Source organism: Passer domesticus, chromosome 9, assembly GCF_036417665.1.
Source record: "Passer domesticus isolate bPasDom1 chromosome 9, bPasDom1.hap1, whole genome shotgun sequence".
NCBI lineage: Eukaryota > Metazoa > Chordata > Aves > Passeriformes > Passeridae > Passer > Passer domesticus.
Window position 1 is genome coordinate 16,021,394 of NC_087482.1, and position 6,254 is coordinate 16,027,647.

At 53.1% G+C, this 6,254-nt stretch overlaps 1 long non-coding RNA gene across 1 annotated transcript; it reads left to right on the top strand.

The window, feature by feature from the left end:
- Nucleotides 1–556: 556 nt before the first annotated feature.
- LOC135307624 (uncharacterized) lies at nucleotides 557–1,561 on the top strand. The gene is made up of 2 exons (XR_010368329.1): nucleotides 557–711; nucleotides 1,237–1,561. It is a non-coding gene; the product is annotated as an uncharacterized LOC135307624 (long non-coding RNA).
- The last annotated feature ends 4,693 nt before the right edge of the window (nucleotides 1,562–6,254 follow it).

Genomic DNA, 6,254 nt, shown 5'->3' on the forward strand with positions numbered 1-6,254 from the left:
AGCAGCCAAAGCTGGAGGCGCCTGGGCTTCCAGGCCTCTGGAGCTGGTTCAGAGCCCCGGGGAAACGGGACTGGTGCAGCAATGTCCCTGGCGCTGCAGCTGCTGCGGAGCTGGCCCTGAGTGCCCAGAGGCCCAAGGCACAGGAGCAGCCCCGAGCGGGAGCCCTGCCGCCAGCCCAGGGCCAGAGCCAGCCCTGGCTTCCGACTGGGCAGGGGCTGCGCTGGGTCCTGACAGGGCCTGAGCCTGTCCCCTGGGGCTGGGGGAGCTGTCACGGGGCAGGGAGGGCCAGGGCTGGCAGTGGCTGCTCAGGGATGGCTTTGGCCCCTGTCCCTGGCAGCAGCCACTGCCCAAGCAGCTGCGCTGGCCCCGGGCTCTCCTCCCGGCCTGCTGGGCTTTGTTGGCTGGCACAGCCTGTGCCAAGGGCCGGCAAGGTGCCTGCAGGCCCCAGCTCTGGGGGAAACAGAGAACGTCCTGCCCGTATCCACCATGCTGCCAGCTCAGCAGTGCAGCACAGCACGGGCTCACGCTCCCCATTGCTCCCACAGATGCAGCCGGCACCACAACACGTGTTCCTGATGCCCAGAAGGGCCTCGGAAGGGTCTTTTATATGGGAACATGCTGCTGGGCAGGGGTAATGGCAGGCCTGCTACTGTTGGACCTAATTCTCATATTGTGCTGTGTCAAAATCTGGTGTTACTGGAAGAAGAAATGGTGAGTGGTCATCTTTCCCTGAAAGAGCTTCTTTTGAAAGTCTAATGTAGACAGGAAGCATTCCCACTGAGGCTGCAATGGAGTTGTGGCCAGTCCATGATTGTCCAAATAACTCTGCTGAGGGTTCTGCTGCTGCCCAGTGCTTCCATTGGCCTCTCAATTGCTGGGCCTTGTCCTGGGGGCCCCGCTGGGGCTGCAGCCAGTGCTGGCTCCCACTGAGGCTGCCTGGCCAAGAGCAGCCCCAGGGGCACGGGGCAGAGGCAGAGGGAGGTGAGGAGGAGAAAGAGCAGGGCCGAGATTGCCCTTGAAAGGCAGAGGCGCTCTGGGGCCCGCTCCTGGCCAGGGACCCTGCCCAGAGCCGTGCCCTGCTGGCCGGGGCCTTGAGGGGCAGCTGTCCAGCTGGGCCCAGCTGTGCCAGCAGCTCCAGCCGTGCTGGGGAGCCTTGCCAGCTCTGGGCCCTGCTGTGCACGAGGGTCCCTGTGTGCCACTGGCAGCTGGGGCCTCAGCCACCTCCTCTCTCCACAGGAGCACCTCTGGTGCTAGTCCAGCCAAATACCTCAGTCATGGAGAACTTGGCCTGTCATCGTGCATCTCCGTGCCAGTGTCCATTGTCCCTTCCACAGGTGTATTACCAGCTTGTCGCTGGAAGTATGCTACAACCACTGCCTAGAACAGATCCGTCTCTCCCTGAAGGGACTGGCCTAGCTGCCCATCCAGGACAGGAGGTGCAGCCCTCTAGCCAGGGAATGGATTATTTGAAAGGTTATATTTACTTGTAAAAATTTTAGATGTTTATTAAAAACCTTATTAGAAATATAACAGGTTACTGAATAAAGACAATGTTACTGTGCCGGGAGTAGAGGATTTTTCCCACCACATTCTCATCCACACAATGGAGGTTTCACCTTTCAACTCTTTTGCCCTTCTTAAAATTCTGTCCATTGACTCCGTCTTTGATGACCAGTGGTGGAGTTTACTTCCTTACATCTCGATTGGAGGTCAGGTGCTGCTGTCGTAGCAAGGTGAACCTCTTAAATGTCTCAAACTCAGGTAATCCCAAGATAACAACACAACAGGGGGTAAAACATATCTATAAATATATAAAACTTCTCTTAACAAATATACATGATATTTCTCCTTTATTGTGAGAGTCAACTGTCACATTACTCATCTATCACAGGCTTGAGTCCAGCTTCAGCTCAGGTGTCTGTGTGCTACCACCAGCACTGGCGGAGCTGCTCGTCTGGACACAGCCAGGCATGGGCAGGCAGCAGCTGGGCATGGGGCTCATCAGACCAACAGCACCCTCATGTTATCTTTGTCTTTCATTTTGAAACATTTAGATATGTTTATCCTTTGTAATATTGAGAAAAGTTTTTCATATAATACAAAAACCAGATATTTGCTCCCCTTTCCTCCAATAGTTCTGTATTTGACAAAGTAGCTTTACAGTCAGGGAAACCTAGAATCTTCTGACAGTTTGGCAATAAATGTAAAATTGCCTTTAATTCATAATGTTAGTCTTACACAACCTGGACAAGACTGGCATAGCTCACCGGAATTATCCCGAGCAGGCTCAGGGCACTGGGGTTCTGAGCAGTCCTGCTGGGGTCCCTCCATGGGAGACACTTCCTGAAACCTGGCAGTGACTGCACGGGGTGCCCATGGTGAGGACAAGACAGAGGGGAAGAGCAAGGCTCCAGTGTGTTCTTAGTGGGCCTGAGCCTGTCCCCTGGGGCTGGGGGAGCTGTCACGGGGCAGGGAGGGCCAGGGGTGGCAGTGGCTGCTCAGGGATGGCTTTGGCCCCTGTCCCTGGCAGCAGCCACTGCCCAAGCAGCTGCGCTGGCCCCGGGCTCTCCTCCCGGCCTGCTGGGCTTTGTTGGCTGGCACAGCCTGTGCCAAGGGCCGGCAAGGTGCCTGCAGGCCCCAGCTCTGGGGGAAACAGAGACCGTCCTGCCCGTATCCAGCGTGCTGCCAGCTCAGCAGTGCAGCACAGCACGGGCTCACGCTCCCCACGGATCTTGTAGAGGTTCAAAGCAAGACAGGAACACATGTCCTGATTCCACTCTGATGAATCCCGATTATTTTCTGCTTGCAGGACGGGCACAAGCAGTGCATCATAGGAATAGCCAAGACTCTGTTCACTGTGTCACTTGCCATGGCCTCTTTCACAGTTGTATCTTTCCCCCTTCATATGTCCTGACAAACACCTAAGGGAGAACTGGACCTCTAATCGCATGGCACATCTCCATGCCCATGCCCGATGTCCCTGTGCCAGCTGCTTTAACAGCTTGTTGCTGTGCAGATGCTGCCTCCAGCCAGACAAGGTCGTTTCCCCCTGAAGGCACTGGCCCTGCTCTCTGGCCCCTACTGAAGGTGGGCAGGGCTTGGCCCAGCTCTTCTCTTGCACTAAAGAGATGGAGCTGTCACCCCAGTGTCTGGGTGGTAGCAGCAGCAAAGCCCAGCCAGGATCAGCACTGGCTGAGCTCCGTGCCCAGGGGCATGGGGATGGCCACGGTGTGGGCAGGCAGGAGCCGGGCAGGGGCTGCTGTGACCAGTGGCGGGGCCCTGGGGGGATGGGGCAGCCCATGCTGAGCATCCCTGGGCTGAGGGCACATTTCCTTCCCTGGGACCAACTGGGCCTGGACCTCCTCCAGTGGCATGCCCAGGAAAAGAGGGAAGCCATCAAGAGCCTGTGAGTTACGCAGGGATGGGGTGCAGCTTCCTCCCTCCTTGGTTAGCGGGCGGATTAAAAGAGGCCTCTAGGGTTTACGGCAAACAGGAGTGGGCAAACAGGGCCCTGGCATGTCTCTGAGGGACAATTCACGAGGCAGTGTGCACAGGCAGGGCAAGCAGGCAGGGTTGCCGGTTTTCTTGCTAGGAAGGTTTACTGTGTGTTGTTTGCAGTGTTTCTGTTGGTTGGGTGGTTTTGGGGTTTCTGGTAGTAGTGGTTTTTACACAATCGAAAACTGTAGTTAGTACAAGTGCATGTAACTAGATGGAGCCCTCCAAAAAGAATGTGTCTGTCCTGACCCATTCCTGTGCAGAGTGTTTGAGCTTAGCAGTGGTTTCAGGGGGCAGTGCGGAGAAAAGCTGCCTGTGGTGTGAACAGGTGAATGATCTCCTTTCACTGGTGGCCAAGCTTAGGGAGGAAGTTTAAAGACTAAGGAGTATCAGGGAAAGTGAAAGGGAAATAGATTGGTGGAGTTCAGCCCTTCCATCCTTATGGGAGGCCCAGCAAGAGTCACAGGACTCCTATGCCGCGCACTGTCAGGCAAGAGAAGGACACCTGTAGAAGAAGGGGAGTGGAAATGGTCCCTGCACGGGGAGGTTATAATAAAAATTCCTCCTGACCCCCGTCCCCTAGCCAGGGGCCACTTCAGAATAGGTATGAGCCCCTGGATCTAGAGATTCAGCCAAATGATTAAGAAGAAAATTATCTGCCCAGAGAGCCTCCCAATTATGATTAATCTGTAACATGGATTGCCAGCTCTAACATCAAAAAGAAAAGAAGGGTAATCGTGGTGGGTGATTCCCTTCTGAGGGGAACAGAGGCCCGCATGTCAACTGGACCCACCCCACAGAGAGGTCTGCTGCCTCCCTGGGGCCCAGGTGCAGGATATTCCTCAGGGACTTCCTGGGCTCATTCAGTCCTCTGATTATTATCCACTGTTGAAACTCCAGGCTGGCAGTGATGAGATTGAGAAGAGGAGTGTCAGGACCATTGAAAGAGATTTTAGGGCACAGGGACAAGTGGTTGATAGGACAGGGACACAGGTAGTCTTTTCCTCAGTCCCTTTGGTGGCTGAGAAAAATGGTGAAAGCAATAGGAGAGCTCGTATCATCAACAAGTGGCTCAAGGGTTGGTGTCATTGGCAGAATTTTGGATTCTTTGATCATGGCGCAGCTTTGATGGCACCTGGCCTGCTGGAACCAGATGGGCTCCAGCTCTCTGTTAAGGGCAGAAGGATTTTAGCTGATGAGCTTGCAGAACTTGTTGAGAGGGCTTTAAAGTAGGTTTGAAGAGGGAACGGGATGCAGCTGGGCTGTCTGGAAGCAGGCCCAAGGCTGGTAAGCCTGAGTTAGGGATGAAATCAGCAGCCCAACTGAGGTGCATGGATACCAGTGCACACAGCATGGGTAACAAACAGCAAGAGCTGGAGGCCGTGGTCCAGCAGCAGAGCTGTGATGTCATTGCCATCACAGAAACGTGGTGTGATGCCTCACATGGCTGGAGCACTACACTGGATGGCTACAAGCTCTTCAGGAGAGACAGGAAAGGGAGAAGAGGTGGAGGTGTGGCTCTTTTTATTAGAGAGGCTTTGGACACCATGGATATTGAAATTAGTGATGATGAAGTGGAATGACTATGGGTGAGCATTAGGGGGAAGGCCAACAAGGCTGACATCCTACTGGGAGTCTGTTATCATCCACCCAACCAGGAAGAAGTGGTGGACAACTCATTCTATGAACAGCTAGAGGATGTTTCAGGATCATCAGCCCTTGTTCTTGTAGGCGACTTCAACTTGCCAGACACATGCTGGGAACTTAATACACCAGAAAAAAAGCAGCCCAGGAAATTTGTAGAGTGTGTGGAGGACAAGTGTTGGTTGCAGCTGGTGGGTGAGCCCAGCAGGGAGGGACTATGTTAGATCTGCTGTTTGCAGATAGAGGTGGGCTGGGGGGACATGTGGTGGCTGGAGGCCGCTTGGGGCACAGTGATCATGAAATGATAGAATTTGTTGCATTGCAAGCTGATCTGTAGTCAACATTAATCAAGTTCTAAGAAGCAGTCCAGCTCAGCTCCATGAACTAGCCTCTGTGTCTGACTGACAGAAGCTCACATGCAGTGGGAACTCTCTTAGGATGCAGACATTGTCTTGGTTCAGAGTCTGGGGGCACACAGATAGACCAATGAGCTGTCTCGGCCCAGGAGATTTGAATGGGCTATAAAAGAACACTCCGGACAATAAACAATGCTGTTTTTGTGAGGAAACACGAGTGGTCTGTCTTATGTTATGTCTCAGACAGGGGAACACCAATGTATGAAGAATTCTTGGTATTTTGTGAAAACAGGAGGAACATCAATAAGACTTTTACACATGACTTCCAGAGGGCAGACTTTGGCCTGTTTAGGAGACTTCTTCAGAGAGTTCCTTGGCAAGCAGCCCTTAAAAACCAAGGAGTCCAGGAAAGGTGGGCATGCTTCAAAACAGAGATCTTGAGGGCACAGGAACAGTCTGTCCCTGGCTGCCGAAAGATGAGTCAATGAGGCAAATGCCCAGCCTAGATGGGCAAGGAGGTTTTGGAGGAATTTAGGAATAAAAAGAGGATGTATCATCTTTGGAAGGAGGGTCAAGTCTCTCAGGAAGTTTTTAAAGGAGCTGCTAGAGCACGTAGGAAAAAAAAATTAGGGAGGCCAAAGCTCAGTTTGAAATTTAAATGGCGACTTCTGTAAGGGATAATAAAAAAATGTATTTACAAATATATCACCGATAAAAGGAAGGGTAAGACCAACCTTTGTTCTTTGTTTGATGTGGGAG